Consider the following 19,093-nt stretch of genomic DNA (forward strand, 5'->3'; position numbering starts at 1 on the left):
GGTCCAGCAATCCCACTCTTGGGCATATATCCAGAGGGAGCTCTAATTCGAAAAGATACATGCACCTCAATGTTCATAGCAGCACTATTTACAATAGCCAAGACATGGAAGAAACCTAAATGTCTGTGAACAGATGAATAGATAAAAAACAACCCTGTTGTGTGTGATATAATTGCCATTTTCCCCATTTTACAGATGAACACAGTAAAGATTTGAGGAGACAAATGATTTACCAATCCTACTAGTAAGTATTCTGCTAGTTAATGGTAGCACCAAGATTCAATCTCAGGTACCCAAAAGCCAACTCCAAGGTTTGACCCTCTCTACTCCTAGACTATACATCCACTGTTTCTTGCTGCTCTGGTTGGGGGAGGAGACCGCAGAAAAGCACTTGAAAATGAATTTTGGAACAAAGAAAGAATCCAGGCAAGAAGAAAACTGAGATAAAAGAGTTAGTCTTTGAAAAACATCATTGTATATTTCTCCTACAACGTGCAGAGGTAACGGTAAGTATCTGAAAATGAATCAAACACACTTGCAGCTATATAGACAATGTAGTTTATTTCATATTTCCTGTCCTCTCCTTTCCAAGTGAATGGACTCTGTGAGAGCAGCTTAGTGAAACAATCCAGCACCTTTAGTTTGAAATTGTAGGTGGATTTTGACACAGCCTCTCAGCACAGAGGAGACAGCCAACATAATCCCACACTTCCTGCGCTAGCCTCACACTTTCTTCAAACATCCGGAGTGAGAAGCTTGCAGGTCCAGAGCTAGATCAAGAAATTCAACTTCCGTAGCCCTGCTGCCCTTGCCCAGCTACCTCCTCATCTTTCTGCCTGGGCCCAGGGCTCTCCAATTCAGTGAGATCGCAGGAAGGACTGGAAATTCATTCAAATGGAAGTTCCAGTGACTTACTAAGGCTTGAAACATGAGACCTCAGCAAATCTCCTTTCTCAATGTCTTTTGCTCTCTCAAGAATCAGAATCTTAAACAAAATGTCCTGCTTGGTCAATGAAAGGGAGAGAGATTGTTCAGAACGGCTGAATCCTGAGCAAAGCCTGAGAACTTTCTTGTTAAGCATATGCTCTTGACAGTAATCCACAAACCAGCCCTGTTTGAGATGTCCATTCAGGGAGGCAATTCCAGGATTACACAACTCATAACATCTGTCTAAATCTACCTGTATTTTCCCTTCCTTGGTCTTTCATGAAAACAGAACAGCAGTTCCCTTCCCTTCCCTCCTCTCTCTCCTTTCCTCACTCTTTCTCATTCTCTTTCTCTGTCCCCACTTCTCTCTCCCTTTCTCCCCCTCTTTCCCCTCTTATTTCTATCTTCTACACACACAGAAGAGCACAGATACCAAAAGTGTTTCAAGACCCTCAGTCTGTCCTTCTCCAGGTTCAGAACAGCTAATTGAATTTTTCCAAAGATGAAGAGAGAAACAGTCAGCCATCATCATTACTTTCTTCACTTCTAGATTACACACATGGATATTTTAACCCCTACATGCTCTTGTAACCAAGCAGGACCCTATTGTTATTGGTGACCACCTGGCATTTGTAACAGTGTTTGTAACTGCTTAACTGTATGATAGTTTAAAGTGTTTTTTCTCATGCTTTTGTTGACCAGGGTTGGGCTGGAGAGGAGGGGGCTTGGGTGGCCTGCCCAACCCCTTCATGGTGCTATGTGCAGAGATCATGCTCAGTGCCCTGCTTTTGCTCCCAACATCTCAGAACAGGCAGTTGTTTTATGCATCTTACTGTTCGTAACTCACGCTAACTGTACATGTCTGCAGTTATTTTTAGCCCCTTGTGGTTTCTTTGTGTTCTGTTGTTCCAGGCACAGGTCCCAGCCTGTAGCAAGAGGTCCCAAGCCTCAGCTTGCCTAAAACGCTAGACGTATTTATCAAGCTAACTTTAAACTGCAAGTTTTTCTCTAGAGCTCTTTTCCACAGACCCCCATCCTATGCACCCTTTGTTCTAGACTTAAAAATATTAGAAGAGAACCTCATACCCAGCAGAGGGAAAGGAACTGTGCATCTGCAAATACAAGAACAACTTTGCACACAAATGAATTTTATTTACAAAACAGAGACAGACTCGCAGACATAGAAAACAAACTTATGGTTCCCGGTAAGGGGAATGGATGGGGAGGGATAAATTGGGAATTTGAGATTTACAGATACTAACTACTATATTTAAAATAGGTAAACAACAAGCATAGCATAGGGAATTATATTCAATATCTTGTAGCAGCCTATAATGAACAAGAATATGAAAACACATATATGTGTATATAGGAATGACTGGACGATTATGCTGTACACCAGAAATTGACACAACATTGTAAACTGACTATACTACAATAATTTAAACAAAACAAAAAAAAAAAACAGGAAAAAAGGGAACTTTGCAACAATTTGTTACCCTGAATGCAATCTCTATGGAAACCAGCACCACCTCTTGAACTTTTACTATAAAAACGCCTGCCTTCTCTCCCCAGCAGGCTCACAGTCTTAGAGGCATTATAACACCCACTGTGACCTTCTTTGCCTGGCAAAGAAGTAAAGCTGCCTTTTCTACTTCATCCAAAACTCTGTCCTTGAGTCTCAATTCGGTAAGCAGGGTACAGAGGCCAAGTTTTGGCAGCACTCAGACAGCATCACCACCCTGGGCTGCCACAGTTTTAGGAGGCTAAGCCAAAGTGCTCCTTAAAAGTTTGCCACTAAATTCTTATTTCTGACTCACCTTTGTCACTAGTATTTAAAAAGGGAATGAAAAGTACAAATAACTCCAAAAACTCGAGAGATCGATAACTTGACTATTTTGTATTTCTAGGGACTAAATTTCTGTATTTCTTACCCATGCCATTTAAAAGAGCACCTCTCTCCACGAGAAGATATGTTATCGGTTATGTCACCTGAGATAATTATGTGAGGGCAGTTAGTCCTGCGTACCTGGGTCACTTGTTGGACACACACTTTTGGATAATGGATATGATTTGTCCAGTGTTCCTTCTCATCCTCTCTCATTCTATTCCAACATAAAAGGGGGTCACATCCATTACACCCACAGATGAGCTCTTACATTAGTGTGATTTCAAGTTGCTTTCAGTTACTTTTGTTGTCACATAAAAGCCATTTTAACTGTACTTGCTGTCCCTTCTCCTTCCAACGCAAAGACATCGTTTTTCAACATAAGTTTTAACCAGAAAAATATACCTACAGCTCCTTTGTCCTTGTTTGTTTAAGCCCTCTTACTATCAACTCCTCCCACCTTGCTTGGCTGACCCTTCCATTTATTTAGCAAGTTGTTCCAAGTAGCATTTTATGGCTACTTCCCATGTAGTAAACCCTGGGCAGTTCCTGGACCATGAAGATGAATTGTCTCTGCCCACAGAGGCCCCATAGCCTAGCTGGGAATGGACTGAACCCACCCAAATCACACAACATCATGTGAAAGAGGGAGGCGCCATGGGATGCATGGGAGCACAGTGAAGGAGAAGTCAATTCAGCACGGATAAGCCAAGAAAGTCCCCTCAGAGATGGTGGTAAGAGAGGATGCTTTTTACTATGGGGCAGAGGAAAGCATAGGTGTTTGCCAGCTGGAAATATAAAAAGGGGAGAGGGAGCCAACACTGACTGGTAACTGCATCAGGCACTAGACTTTCTCACCCACTCAATTCCAGCATTAGACCAAGCTCTAGGTGTTCCCCACCAAGTGTCTACACTTGGCCTGGTCTCTGTACATTGAGAATCACAGATCTGCCCTTTCAGGAAGCGTCTTATTTAAGCAGGAAGTCCTGCCTCACCCGCAAGCCCACCAGCCCCCATGGTTTTAGTTCTCCTCCTTTCCTCCTCAAAATAAAACAAACCCTTTCTGGAAGCATCCTGATTCTTCACTTTAAAGCTTCCCTTGCTGAAAGAAAAGCACCCAAAACAGCAAAGGTTTGTAGGGAACAGTAGAAACAGCATCTTAGCCAGTGATCTACGTGAGCCATTACTAACTCTCATAGCAGTAATCACACTAGCACTGGTGGAAGTAAGTAAAACTTACATGTAATTAATATGATGCACTTTTTTTGTTCAGAATCACCCGTACATGTTCAGTAGCTAGCTAGTATCAGGAGCCAACCACCCATGGCCAGAGATACAAGTTCTAGGACAGTGGTGCTCAACCCTGACTCCCGAGGAGCTCTTTATGGGAGAGCTGGTTCTCAGGCAAGTGGGGAGCCACTGGTCCCAGAGAACGCTGGCCCAGCAGCGAGAAGACCAGTGACACACTGCTCGTGGACTGACAGTGAATAAACTGTTCCTCTCTGCTGTTGAACACTGGCTTCCTGATCTGTAAAATGGGAAGAAATCTGATGGTTTACAAGATAGCAGTCTGCGTCGTGGGAGAGCTTTGACGCTGTCAAGAATCCTTTAGAAAACAGGGACTGCTGCTCATCAGCAGCAACTCTTTTAACTTGTGTATTGGGTTTGGGCAACATGAATCATCACGTCTATTTCTAGTAGTTGTTTGCCTCAAACATCTTGAAAGAAAACGGTCCATTAATAAAAATGATCGACACTGAGGAACATGTTTGTGGGGAGAGTTACTAACTTCAATTTTCATCTGTTAATGTTGAGGTACAAGGAGAGAGACTAACCAGGCAGTTGCGCAGGCAGACTGCAGCTTGAGAGAGATGAGGGCTAAAACAGAGATTGGGTCAGTATCTGTGCGGAACTTGGATTATGACTATTACTTATAACCCACAAGTCTGCTGCCTAAATGTCTTCTAAATCTGCCTTTAATAGTTAAGAATAATGGCTCAAGTTTTCATGTCACATACTGTGGGAACCCCAAGGAGCTCAGATTTCTGCGGATTCCTACGAAGTGAGGGATGGGGGTGCAGATTACATCCTTATTACACCTTTTCCTTCCACTGAATTTTCTATGACCCACATAATTGGCTCCTTCCAACTCCCCAAAGCACCACCAACACAATGTCCCATGCTTGTTTTAGATGTGGTAGTAATACCAAGTAAAGCTAAGACCAGAAACAACTTCACTTTGAAAATTGGACATCCCTCCCTACCCGCTTCACAGAGAATTTCTCCCTGGATGGATTAGTCTTCAGCCCTTGTCTGGTTCCCTGTTGCTAACTTGCTCTTCCACCTCCACCTACAGACTACTCAGAGCTCTGCAATCCTTTGCCTATCCGTTGTTTTTTCTCTCCTTCTTTCTGGATTGCCCATCAGATCTGAAAATTCTTCTTCCTTTACTGTGCAGATGAATTCAGTCCTAACTTGTACTTAATGTTGCCCAAACAGGCTATGTCAAAGGAGGTTTCACTTTTCCACCCATAAAAGGTCCCTCAAGCTCCACCAGGGCATTTTGTTAAACACTGGGAAAAACCTACCCGTCAGTCAAATTATGCTGCTTCTGTAGATGACAGAAGCAGCAGCAGCTATCTTTGAAAAGATATGTTCTTCTGCTGCATAGAGAAAGAAGGGAAGGCTGGTACTATTCACAATTATGTTAGCCATCATTTTCAAACCGCATTCCATACGACGAGCTAAGAATTGTGATAAGTGCCTTATATGCATACCGCTATTTGATCCTTACAACAAATTCGTTTTACAGACAAGGAAGCTAAACCTCAGAGAGAATAGGCATCTTCCCCAAGGTGAGACAGTTGTCAGTCAGAGACTCGCAGCCTACCGTGTCCTTCTCCTGCGGCTAGACCCTCCCGATGTGCTAGTGAATGTTTAACAGCTGGCTCTACAGAGGAAAAATCTCTGCTCTGTACAGTTTGCCAATTTCCACGGTGAAAACACTCCCACGAAGGCCGATTTCAAGCTAATGTGACATCACTGAACACAGAGTCGGGAAGATGTGGACAGTACCACACCGTTACATAGTAATTCCACCAATAGACCAACAATCCCAAGAACATAAGTAACAGACAACGCAGTCATTAGGAAGCGATAAGCTTTACATATTTATTATCTGCTTTTTAATATATTATTTAATTGTCACTTTAAATAATTTAAGTTTTAATAGTGGCTGCATCTAACAACCAGCTTGCAAAATTCTTGAAAATGAAGCAATTAGCCGTAGCAAGCCAGTATGAGCTACCGTTAACACGCGCACAACTGCTTCTCAAGTGTATTCTTATTCATTGGCAAAGTTTAGAATTTTTAAAAAATCTGTGAAAATGCAGAACTTGCAGAATTTTCTACACAGCCTCCTGAAATCTATTCAGTGCTACAGCCTGAGGCTGGATGAGCTGTGTTTATTTAATTAAAAGAGAGAGAGTTACACTGAGATAATGATTTTCACAAGAAGACCTACCATCAGTACCAGCTCCAAATTCAAAACAGCTTCTACTTCTTGACAATGTTTTGTCTTGTTTTGTTTTGTTAAGTTTAGGAAACTAAATAGTTTCATTACAAATAGAAAGCATCCAGAAGATAATTATATGGTGGGGAAAAAAAGTCAAGATAAATGCCTAAAAGACTTTCCGTCCTCTCTTGCATGGCTGATGTTGGTGGCAAGGTTAGTTTAAGTTGAATGCTTGGGATTTAACCTTGAACGTCTGGTTTTCATTTGCATAACAATAAGTTCTGGCTATTGTACACTGTCCAAAAATCTAAAAATCTATTATATCTTGGCTTAATGGCCTGTGTAACCTAATTTAAAATAGGAAAGTGAACTTCAGGTTTTCTCTCTACAGTTTACTGTGAAGTCAGTATTAGCGTATTCTTGTCTTCTTGTTGTCATTTATCATTTATGATTTCTTCCAGCAAAAATAACCTGCCACATCATGGCGTCTGGTTCAAAGGTAGCTGGTTACCCCTGCCCAGGGGGCCACGAGGGAACACAGTAGACTGTAGATGGAGAGTGTGTGGGTTGGAAAAGGCACAGAAATTTACCATTTTAATCTAAGTTCTACGTCTCACTGATGCCTAAGTGTGACCTTGAACATGTAGCCTGACGTATCTGCCCTTTAGCCAGTTGTCTCCTTTGTAAAATGGGAACAGTGATTGCAGTAAACAGCTCCTGTGAGGCCTGCCTTCTCTGCAAACACAGTGATAAGTGTTCCTGTGGGCCATGTCTGTACTAAATAATCTTCCCACTTCTGCCCCAAACAGCTCCTCCCAAAGTGACACCTGGCTCAGTAGAAGGCAGCTCAATTCTCTTTTTCTGGAAATTGATGTTTGCACAGAGACACGGAAACCTGGAAGCTTCTTGCAATGATAATGATAAAGCAAACACAGATAGGGTTTACTGTGTGCCTGGCACTGTGCTAAGCTTCCTCTATATATGTTTATATCCTCAGAACCAATCTATGTACATGGACTGTTACTATGGTCACCTCCCTTTAACAGATGAGGAAACTGAGATTCAGAGAGGTGGCCCAAGATGCACAAGGTCCGCTTGAGTCTCAGGACTTTATCATTTTGTCTCAACTCTCCAGGTCATCTAGCCCCCAGGATACAGCTACAACACTGCGACCGCTAATAGTTACTGAAGGAGTGCTCTGTGCCTGGCGCTGTGTCAGACCCTACTTCATTGTAAAAGTATTGTTTTTTAATATTTTTTATTGTATCTGTGGAAGAATGCAGTTCTGGCTCCTTTCACCCTTCCCCTTTCCTCCCCTCCCTCACCCCTGAGTAGAAGGAGGGTCTGACTTAGATAGTGTAAACAGCCAGAACCTCTGGGCATGTTATTGTCTGGGGATCTGACTAACTGATGTAAGAGAAAAGTTGGCTTGTCTTGCAGATGCTATAATTTACACTCTGTAAATTCTGTACATTCTATGAAAGCCCTACATCCACTCCTGCCTAGAGCCTCTAAGCTAGAAACACAGGGCGTGGAAACTGGAGGCAACCACCAGAGGGAGATGGGATGCGGAAATGGACAGAATGGACTGAGGAGAGGAGACAGAGGGAAAGTTTCGGGGAAAGAAGGGCTCCCTGGCACCACCCAAGCCCAGCATGGTGATGAAGGGGTGTCATCTGGATGCCGGAGTATCCACCATCAGCCAAAGCCAAGATGGTTTCCTAACCAGTCATGAATGGAAGGACCTACAAGGCCCTGTGGGCAGCAGTGAAGCTCTTCATATAAATGAGGTCTCCTTGGCTGAGAAATGAAAGAATTTGCTCAAAGTCACAGAGCAGGAGTGGTAGAGGCAGAAGTGGAACCCTGGCTGGCTGATTCTGGGGTACATGCTTCTTAACCCCGTAGTCCATACTGTGTCCTCTTTGGCTGTATAGAATCACTGATTCTTCCAAGTTTTATACCTTGGAGCTTTTCTTGGACTACATTTGTTCACATCCATCCCCCAGACCTCTTTCAAATCTGGCTCAGGCTTCAAAGCCAGGCACAAATGCCACCCTTTTCCATGGTAAGATTTTCCTTGCTCCCCAAGCCTGAGTATCCTCTCTCTTCCTGATCCCCCAGAGCACTTTATCATGTAACCATACAAACTGGATTCTGTTTGGCATGAGAGCTGGGTAGGTATGTCCGATCTCTTCTGCTAATGGAGGTCCTCAAGTCCAGATGCATTTTATATGTCATCTGCTTTTCCCCCACCCCACCGAACACATATACCACCAACACTGCCAGGAGAGTGCCTTGCAGTTAGCACTCAAGTAATATGTATTATGAAGGAGTTCCGGGGATCTCGGGTACAGCATGGTGACGATAGGTACTAATACTATATTGTACACTTAAAATTCGCTAAAGGCAGTAGATGTTATATGTGCTCACCACAAACCAGCAAGCAAAAGCTTGTGTGAGGTGATGACTGTGTTAATTAACTTGGCTGTGGTAAGCATTTCACATTGCGTATGCACATCAAATCATCATGCTGTATACGTGAAATGCAATTTTTATTTATTTTATTTAATATGACTTTATTTATTGAGGTCAATTATACCTCAATAAAGCTGAGGGCAGGGGGAGAAATATGTGTTGAAGGAGGCAGACATTCAGCAGATTCACACAACCACAAAGACACCACAGCCTCAGAGAAAATGTCAGAAGTGAGTGTCTGCTCTTCCTGGTCTCAGGCTGAAAGGCCAGCTTGAGTCTTTGAGTCAATCAGTTTGGGGAAGCTTCTTCCAAAAATAGAGCTATGGCATCTTATGAATAAGTCATCCGCTGACTCTGTACAGGAGTAGTTAATTTGTTATCTAATTTAAATGCACAAAAAATAAATCAGAAGGAAAGCAGGATCTGTGTTCCCCGAGTGGAATTGAAAGTATTTACCACATTTACTCTGGTAATTTCCCCTGATGCCAATTTGGTGTGGGAATTGCCTTCGGTCAGCAAAGGTCAGCAGTGCCCAGCGCCCCTGGCCAGGGGTCATCCTGGAGGAGCCGCCCTGTCGTTGCTGCAGGATGTCGCTGCAGCCTCTAAATGTGCCACACTCTGAACATCAGTCGGGAGCAATCTACCCAGCTTGGGAGGTAAAATATCTCACAAAAAGGAGTGTGCAGGAAGAGAGGGCAGTGTAAGTAAAGATCACACCATAACCCCTTAAGTCAAACCACCACAAATTTGTGTCAGTGGGCTGCCAGGATCGTGCCTTAGAGAATCTGTTCCACAAGTCTGAGTGACAGGCAGCTGGGGAGTAACCTCAGCTCCAGTTTGCAACTTCAGCTGTGCTGCTGCTCAACTCACAGACCCATTCAGCGGGTGGGGCAGAGGGGGGTCGGTAATTGCAAAATTGCAAAGTAAGAGAGAAACAAAGAAGTGGTGTAAGCCTTCTCCCTGGTGGCCGGGTCTGGGTTTTTAAAAGGGCAACAATATCCAGAAGAAAGTCAGGACTGATGGCTGAGGGGTCCATCCTTCTTGCTCTGCACATCTCCCTAGCCCCCAGACTAGACATGAAATATCCGCTGTTGTTGGAGATGTTTCCTGAGAGCTTAATGAAACATTTCTGTGCTCAAGTTTCTACAGATGGATTGTATTACTTCACTTTCCTCCCACTTACTTTGTAACTGGTGGATGCAGGTTTACGGCAGAGGTTAAACTCTTGTCCTTTTAGGTGCTTGGAGATTTTCAGGAGCTAAGCTGCCCTCTTCAGCTCACATGGTTGTTCCTCTATGCCTAACCCACAGTTCCAAATAAGCCAGCTCTATTTCATATCTCTTTTGAGCTCTATCAAAGAAAAAAAAAAATCTCCATAAAGGCCAGCTTCTGGACCTCCACTTTCTTGATTTTTCATAGCCCACTCTCAGCATCACCCAGAAACCATCTCCCAAACCCAGGATCAGCTACAGGCAGACCTCATTTTATTGCGCTTCACTTTATTGCACTTTGCAGATATTGTGACTTTTTTTACAACTCGAAGCTTTGTGGCAGTCAGGAAAGTCTACTGCCACCATGATTCCAACAGCACCGGCTCACTTCGCATTTCTGGGTCACATTTTGGTAATTCTCACAATATTTAAAGCTTTTTTCATTGTTATTGTACTTGTTAAAATGATCTGTGGTCAGTGATCTTTGATGTTACTGTAGGCATTGTTTTGGGGCATCAAGAACCTCACCCATATAAGACAGTGAGCATAATCGACAGATGTTGTGTGTGTCTGACTGCTCCACCGACTGGCCACTCCCACCTCTTCTTCTCTCCTCAGGCCTTCCTATTCCCAGAGACACAACAACGTTGAAATTAGGCCACCTAATAACCCTACAGCGGCCTAAGTGTTCAAGTGAAGGAAGAGCTGCACATCTGTCACTTTAAAACCAAAGCTAGATTGGTGATGCTTAGTGAGGAAAGCACTGATCAGTGGGCCCAGGGCCCATTACAGAGGCTAAGAAGTTAAAACCCTGAAGAGCCGATTGTTCCAGTCCAAATCTGAAGACCTGAGAAGCACGAGAGTAGCTGGTACAAGTTCCAGTTCGAATCTGAGTCTAAAAGCAGGAGAAGACCAAAATCCCGACTCAAGACCATCAGGCAGAGAGAAAGAATTTTTTCTGACTCAGCCTTCTACTGTACTCAGGACTTCAGTGGATTGGCTCAGGCCCACCCACATTGGGGAGGAAGACTTGCTTTACTCAATCTGTCTATTTAAATGTTAATCTCATCCAGAAACACCCTCACAGACACACCCAGAATAATGTTTCACCAACTCCTGGCCCAGTGAAGTTGGCCCAAGAAATTAACCATCAGAGTGCCTGCCATTGTTCAATAAATATTTGCTGAAAATTCTCTGATCTTAACAGAAGCAGACCCTGTTCAGAGATACTTGAAAGTGAGTAGACAGAGACTGTCCCATCGTGCTCCCCCAACTCTACCCGCTGACTCGATGCTTCTATCATCTATCCCCAGCTGCTTGCACAATTAGCTCTAAGCCCCTGCTTGGCATCAGGGCTGAGGCCACTCTTATCCCAGGCTCACAGCCTCCGCCTTGGCACTGCCACCACGGTAAACTCTTGAGAACCTGCCCCAGAGCCCAGCTTAGTTAGAGACTGTCAGTTCCAACTCAGCAATCCCCTGCTCATGCTTGGCAAAGCCCACAGCACTGGAGAAGAGCATATGGAGAGGGGGTTTGGGACCTCTGCGTTTCAGAAGCAGGCTTCTGCAGGGATGGAAGGAAACCTGAGCATAAGAGATTTAGAGCGACTGAAAACCCAGCTTCCATGCTACTGTGGACCAGAGTGTGACCTTGGACACCCATCCCCACAGCCCTTCCCAAAACTACCACCAAATGAGCTTTCCTGCATAACTGATGGGCAAGGATACAGAGGGGAATCCCCTGATTGACTGGGCAATGCTCCTCCGTGATGATTTCCAGCTGAGACGCCACATAGCAGTTCCTTTCTTCTGATGTCTGCTGATGGAACTCTGACTCTTCAGCTTGTGTAAGTACTGATCAAAGCAGTACTGTTTAAATATAGTACTGCTATGCGAGAAATAAAACATCATTACAGCTGCAAGATCACAACTCTTCTGTTTGGTGGGATACAACCCGTCACTAATGTGGTGATCGTTGATGTGTGTGGTATTTAACTTGCCAGCCCATAGTTGCTGGGAGTGGGGAGGATGGAAGACTGTAGAGTAAGGAAAGAACCTCATGCGTGTGACTAGTATGTTTAATAGACATGTATCTAAATAATTAGTGACTTCAGTAATCCTCCATGTGCTCAAGTTTGAGCCTACGGGGAGGAAGCATTACATTCTAGCATTAAATTCCGTGATAAGGAAACATTCTTTCCTGATGACCCAGGTATTCCCACAGGGCTGTTTTCTGCAGACATCCTCAAGCCTTTAAGTCTCCTAGGGAAAAAAAGTCCGAGGGAAGTGCCTCGGGTGACTTTTCACAGCTCTTTATCCACACGCCACCAAAGCATTTACTCCAGTGCTTTCTGGCTAGTTGTCTGTTCCTCTGCCTCCCAGGTGGACGATGAAGCCCTGAGGACACAGGCTGTGCCTTGTTCGTTGGCATGTCCCATGTGAGTGTTTCAGAACTCATTAACAATCAGCTGCCACACTGAATCCAGGCACTAACCATCATAAAACTGTAGCGAATAAAATTTGGGGCAATCTAGAAATAAAGCGGTAGCACAGAGAGACAACTATTTTATTCATACTTAGTGATAATCTATCTATTAAGCAATTTTAGCAGTTGTGTGCTCGGCACAGAATGGAAAATTACAATAGCATAGAGACAGTGCATTTTATTAAACATTGCTTTAGAACATTCAGGAACTACCGGGGACTGTGAGAATGGGAAATACACTGCGGCAGCCATGATTACACTGTTTTGCTCGCTGCATCAACCTCCCCAGTGGCAGCCCCGCCCCCTTTTGAACGACAGTAACCAGCCAGACATTGGGAAGGTCAACCCTCATTTCCCGATCTCTTCCTGCCTCCTCCCTTATCCTCAACACACAAATTAGGAGGGGTGATCCTCACCTTGGCAGCATCAGGCTCCGGGCAATGGGTGTGGTACACCTCGTGGTTGGTGTGTTGTTCCCACTGGATGCAGAATGAGTTAAGTGTGCACCCTCTCCCAGATAGTCCGAATCTGGAGCATCCTTTCTTCGGTTGCCAAAGTGAAAATACTTTTCATTCTAAAAATTTGGGAAGTTCCTTATTTCAGAGTCTTCACATTTCACAAAGAAATGACTGATAGCCATTCAAAAAGAATGACCCGTTTTCCCAGCTACTCACTTCTTAAGGCACATGACTTTCTCAGACCTGAAGACTCAAAGCCGTTCTTTACTAGATGACATCCGATCAAGCTTGAAATCCACGGGAATGTTAGAAGAGTGCAATGAGGGGTATGGATCAGCTCCTGCCTTGAGCCTGGAGTTCACAAATCTTATCTGGTTCAGGCAGCTGAGAAGTTTCAAAGGAATGATTTGACTTGATATCCAGTCTCCAGGTGCGGATTCTGTGCATAAAGACAGTCTCTTCTGGATTGCAGATAAGGCTTTGCCTTCTCTTTTGACAAGAAAACAAGAACACTAGACTTGACCCTGAGAATAATGGTGTAGAATTCCTGCTCGGAGAGTCACCTTCCATCACGCATGCTTCCTAAAGTCCGCCAAGGCCAAGCAGGGCGTGTTTCAACTTACAAAGAATGGAAGTAGAGCCTCTCTGTGTGCAAGCGTTTCCCTGGGCGGTGAGCACGTGGCAGCCCACACCCACGTGGGAAATCAGCCTCCTCCAGTCCTGCTGCTGGTTAGTGCGCTTCGTCATTTATGCATGAAAAGCACAGAAGTCAGGGATACTTCTTTCAAAACTCTGGCATGTGTTTCAAGGCATCCTCCCCCGAACATCTCACCTGAGCACGACCAAGCAAGATTTGCTGTTTTTTTCCTCTCCCTTAACCTTTATTCACTGGTACTAACAAATTCCAAAATGGCCAAAAGGTGGGCTGGTAGAAGAAAATCGAAGGGAAAAAAAAGAGTTCAAATGAGAGTGGCTGGTTCCTGGCCCCTCTAAAATGTTACTCTCTCAGTGAGTGTAAATACCAAATGACTTAGACTTAGTAACTGACTGCACCTTACCTGGCATCTTCCCTCAGAGACCTCAACTGACATTTCAAACAGTGATACCCACAGATCTGTACAGGATTCCTGTCGCTGCCCTTTCTCAGAGGAAGGTCCCAGGACGGAAAGATTTAAACATACGAGAGGGATGGCAGATCAGGAAATCATCTTCAATCAGTGATCTTTCTAAAGTCAGCCGAGGCTGTTCCAGTGTGGATTTCAACTCTGAGTTTTCTTACCAATTCAGAGGAGAATAAATAGCAGAGGGACTCGGGAGAGCCGTCTGCTCCTCTACATTTGTGAAGTTAGAGCACCAACCTCTAACTGTTGTGCAGAGGTCTCCAGAATGCCAGGGAACCCCCAGAAGGGGTTTGTTTTTAGAGAAAGATAGACTTACTTTGGCCAAAGGGTGAGAGAGAGCTCTCTTTGCAGAACTTGCGATTTAAAGGCTAATTTGGTGCTTGATACACAGAGGACAATCACTCAATAAATGCCATTGACGCGCTGACTGGCAAACAACTTGAAGGGCAGTCTGAATGCTTCTGGAATTGATTTCTTAACCCTTTCATCTTGTTTTCAGGTTGGCATTTGAAGCATCATCCTCAGGGCTTTTAAAGAACAGTCATTGTGGATTCTTTTAGATCCTTAAGATGCCTTATAATTTCATTGACTCAAAAGCTTGGGGTCAGGCCACCTAAGATGACTCATATGAATGGAGAAGTCATGCCTTCTAAGATTTAAAATAATTTTCCTTCAAATTGGGTTGACAGTCACCTCCAAGTATACAGAGAACTAAACTCCCTGTCCCCTACTTCCAACTGATGTTCTGGTAAGTAGAAGACTGCAGAAAACACCAAGTGGTGCTCTCTTTCTCTTCCCACAAGTCTTCACCTGTCACGTCTGATTTTTAAATGTGTTAGCCAATGTTACCAGTAAAATAGCATTATATCCTCTTCCTCTCTTTTGCCTGTTAAAGGTGGATTCTGTCTTTGTGATCTTTCTTGCCTAGAAACAGGATGGTGAGGGAGAGGGAGAATTAAAAAGCATTAAAATTAGTTGAACAGATTTACATCGGAAATGAAAAAGAACTATTGGCCAATGAGTACAGACCACACACAGAAGATGAGTTGGGTGGAAAAGAACAGGAGCCACCAGGGCAGGATTGGGAAGAGGTTTTTAGGAGGTTAAAAGGAATGAATTCAGATAACAGGGAGCGATTTGGGTTGTCATGTTTCTGAGTTGCTGAGAAAGAGAGGCAAGGGGGAAAGAAATAATAATAAGCTTGCTCTGTATTAAAAATGCTTTGGGAAATTATTCGTATCATTTAAATTGCTTTTCAGAGATTGCTGTTGGATGTCAGCCTGATGTTCCTGTGAATGCCACACTGCTCTAAGCCTGGACCACCAGGGAGCTCAGCTTTACGTGAATTAAAGAGGTTGTCACAGTTTTACTCTACCAATTGGAAATGTGTTTAAATGCATTATGTGGTTTTACTTATCTCAACATTGGCTAAAAATTGGCTCCTCCTTAGAAATTACTTCCACAGAATCTGAGTGTTGGGCAGGACTTCAGAGTAAATCTAATTTAATCCTGATAGATTTGATTTTTTTATAATGAAGGAGAAATCATCTGTGATTTCTAAAGGTGGTATTCATTAATTTAAAACATGGATACGTACTACATCTATTTACCTCTTTATGTGATAGGCTTTATTCAAATCCCCAAACTCTCAAGTTATTGATTTATTCTCTTTTTCTAGTAACAGCATTATTGTGATAAAAGTCACATACCATCCAATTAAGAATGTACAATTAAATTATTTTTAGTGTATTTACAGAGTTGGGCAACCATCACTACAATCAGTTTTAGAACATGTTTGTTACTCCAAAAGAAAACCAGACCCTTTCATTATGACTCCACAACCCCTCCATCAACCCCACCCACTGGCAACCACAAGTCTACTTCCTGTCTCTGTAATTGCCACTTCTGAACATTTCATGTAAGTGGAATTTCATCCCCACCAGCAGTGTATGAGAGTTCCAATTTCTCCACATCCTTACCAACACTTGTTTTTATCTGACTTTTTAATTGTAGCCATCCTTGTTGGTGTGAAATGATGTCTCATTGTGGTTCTGATTTGTATTTCCATGATGACCAGTGGTGCCAGGCATCTTTTCATTTGCTATTGGCTATTTGTATATCCTCTTTGGAGAAATGTCTCTATGGATTCTTTGCCTATTATTTATTTGGGTTATTTGTTTTCTTATTCTTGTGTTGCAAGAATTTTTATATATTCTGGCATAACTCCCTTATTAGATATATGATTTGCAAAAAAAAAAAATGTGCCATTCTGTGGGTTGTCTTCAGTTTCTTGATAGTATTCTTTGGAGCACAAAAGTTTTTAATTTTGATGAAATTTATTTATCTATTTTTTTCTTTTGGTTGCTTTTGCTTATGGTCTAGCTAAGAAACTTGCTAATTCCAAGGTCAGGAAGATTTACCTCTGTTTTTTTCTAAGAGTATAATAGAATTAGCTCTCATATTTAGTCCTTCAACCCATTTTTAATTAATTTTATATGTAGTGTGAGGCAGGGGTCCAACTTCATTCTTTGGCATGTGGATATCTAATTGTCCCAGTACCATTTGTTGAAGACCATTATTTCTCCATTAAATGGTCTTGAAACCTTTGTTGAAAATCAGTTAACCATAGATTCATGGGTTTATTTCTGGACTTTCAATTCTACTTCATTGATCTATAGGTCTATAGTTGGGACAGGGCTATACCCTCTCGATTACCATTGGTTCATAGTAAGCTTTGAAATCAGGAAGCCTGAATTATTCTACTGTATCCTTCTTTTCAAAACTGCTTTGGCTATTTTGGGTCCCTTACAATTCCATATGAAGTTTAGAATCAGCTTGTCAGTTTCTACAAAGAATCCAGGAGAGAATTCTGATAGGGATTGTGTTGACTTTGTAGGTCAGTTTGGGGAGGTCTGTCATCTTCACAACATTCCAATCTATAAAAATGGAATGTCTTTCAACTTATTGAGAGCCTCTTTAATTTCTTGCAACAATGTTTTGTAGTTTTCAGAGTATAAACTTTGCACTTCTTTTGTTATTTTTATTCTTAAATTTTTTTTGATGCTACTGTAAATGTAATTGTTTTTAGTTTGCTTCATTTTCAGTTAATACATTACAAATGTATAAGAAGATGATTAATATTTACATGTTGATTTTAAATTCTGAGACATTGCTGAAATCATTTATTAATTCTAATAGATTTTAGTGAGTTCCCTAGAATTTTCTATATACAAGATCAGATTGTCTATAAATAGAGATAGTTTTACTAAATGCCTTTCGTTTCCTTCTCTTGCCAAATTGCCCTGGATAGAACCTCCAGTGTGACGTTGAATAGAAACGGTGAGAGAAGACATCCTTGAGTTTTTCCCTGATCTTAGGGGAAAAGAATCCAGTCTTTCACTATTAAGTATGATGTTAGCTTTGGGTTTTTAATGAATGCACTTTGCCAGGTTGAGGAATTTCCCTTCCACTCCACATTTGTTTTTATCGTGAAAGGATATTGGATTTTGTCAAATTCTTTCTCTATTCAGATAATCATGTGAATTTTGGGTTTTATTCTATTTTTATGGTATATTACATTCATTCAAGTTTTAAACCAGTCCTGTATTCCTAGGATAAATCGACTTCATCGTGGAATTTATATCATCCATTGTATATGTTACTGAATTTAGTTTGCTAATATTTTGTTGAAAGTTTTCCACCTGTATTCATAAGAGATACTGGTCTACAGTTTTCTTTTCTTGTGATGTCTTTGGTTTTGGTGTCAGGATGATCGTGGCTTCATAATATGAGATGGGAAATATTTACCCCGATTTTATTTTTCGGAAGAGTTTGTAAAGACTTGGTATTAATTCTTCTGTAAATATTTAGTAGTGATTAATTCATAAATATTTGTCCAGGGACTACTAAGTGCAAAACACCATCCTAGGCACTGGGGATACCGCAGTTAATAAGTTCCTGCCCTCAAAAGGTGAACATTTTTGCCAATTTTTGTTTAGCTAACTGAAATGGGACTATTCAGTTAATTTGTGCCCTTTCTCACATTAACTTAAAATTTAACAACAAAATAGTATGAGGTAGGGACATAGTAAATTTAGTATTCTAATTCCTGTGGGCTTCATTTAGCATAAAATTACCTCTCTCTCCCTCTTTCTTTCTCTCTCTCTCACACACACATTTTCTTCTTCCCTCTCTTCCTCTCTCTCTCTCCGCTGCAATTCTAAGCTCTGCCCCAATCCCTATCCTACCTCTTACTGATATCTATTCTCTGAACCCAGTACAGGATTCTAAAAAATATGGGTACGTTATCCATCCCTGCTACTGTGTAAACTAGCGAATGTGTCATCTTCTTGAAATTTCTCAGTTTTGAGACGTGATGGGACTCACAGGCTCCGTGTTTCAGGGGACGTATTCTCGGGCGTGTGTGAGTGTCGAGGGCTTTCCTTTCACTCTAATCACTGCATTTTGACAGTTCTTACAAACATGAATTTTTCTGGCCTTGCCTATAAAGATTTTCCTTAGAGGCTGCAAGAACTTGTTTGTATTCAAAGCCAGACAGTTGGATCTCTGCCACAGATTGTGGGGCTGGCCAAGGTTACCTGAGATCACTAAGGCAGTGAGGAACCTTTCGAACTGCATCCCCCAGCAGAAGAATGTGATTCGTCCCCATCTGAAAAAAATGGAAGTGCGTTCAGCCCGAGGCAGCTACATGATCCCCTTCAATAGATGGATTCACTGCTCCAGGTCAAGACAGCCGCAGACAGCGTTACCATCAGTGTCTAACACTGTGCTGATAACTGGGTCCTCAGAAGCTGACTCTGAGCGAGCAGCATTCACTGCTCTAGTGATCACAGTCACGGAGCTGGTGCAGCTCCTTCGCTGCTAGCGCATTCATTCACTGCCATCCACAAACATATGGCGACCACTTACTATGTACCAAGGACTGCCAAATAATTATAAAAATAAGTAAGAAGACATTCTGTTCTCCAACAGCCCAGACTTAGTGAGGAACTCCT

The 19,093-nt window shown here is 42.5% G+C and overlaps 1 long non-coding RNA gene across 1 annotated transcript; it reads left to right on the forward strand.

The window, feature by feature from the left end:
• Positions 1 to 14,691: 14,691 nt before the first annotated feature.
• LOC140688662 (uncharacterized) lies at positions 14,692 to 16,005 on the forward strand. Its single transcript, XR_012063368.1, has 3 exons — positions 14,692 to 14,826; positions 15,338 to 15,432; positions 15,835 to 16,005. It is a non-coding gene; the product is annotated as an uncharacterized lncRNA (long non-coding RNA).
• The last annotated feature ends 3,088 nt before the right edge of the window (positions 16,006 to 19,093 follow it).

This window comes from Vicugna pacos, chromosome 23 (genome assembly GCF_048564905.1).
Source record: "Vicugna pacos chromosome 23, VicPac4, whole genome shotgun sequence".
NCBI lineage: Eukaryota > Metazoa > Chordata > Mammalia > Artiodactyla > Camelidae > Vicugna > Vicugna pacos.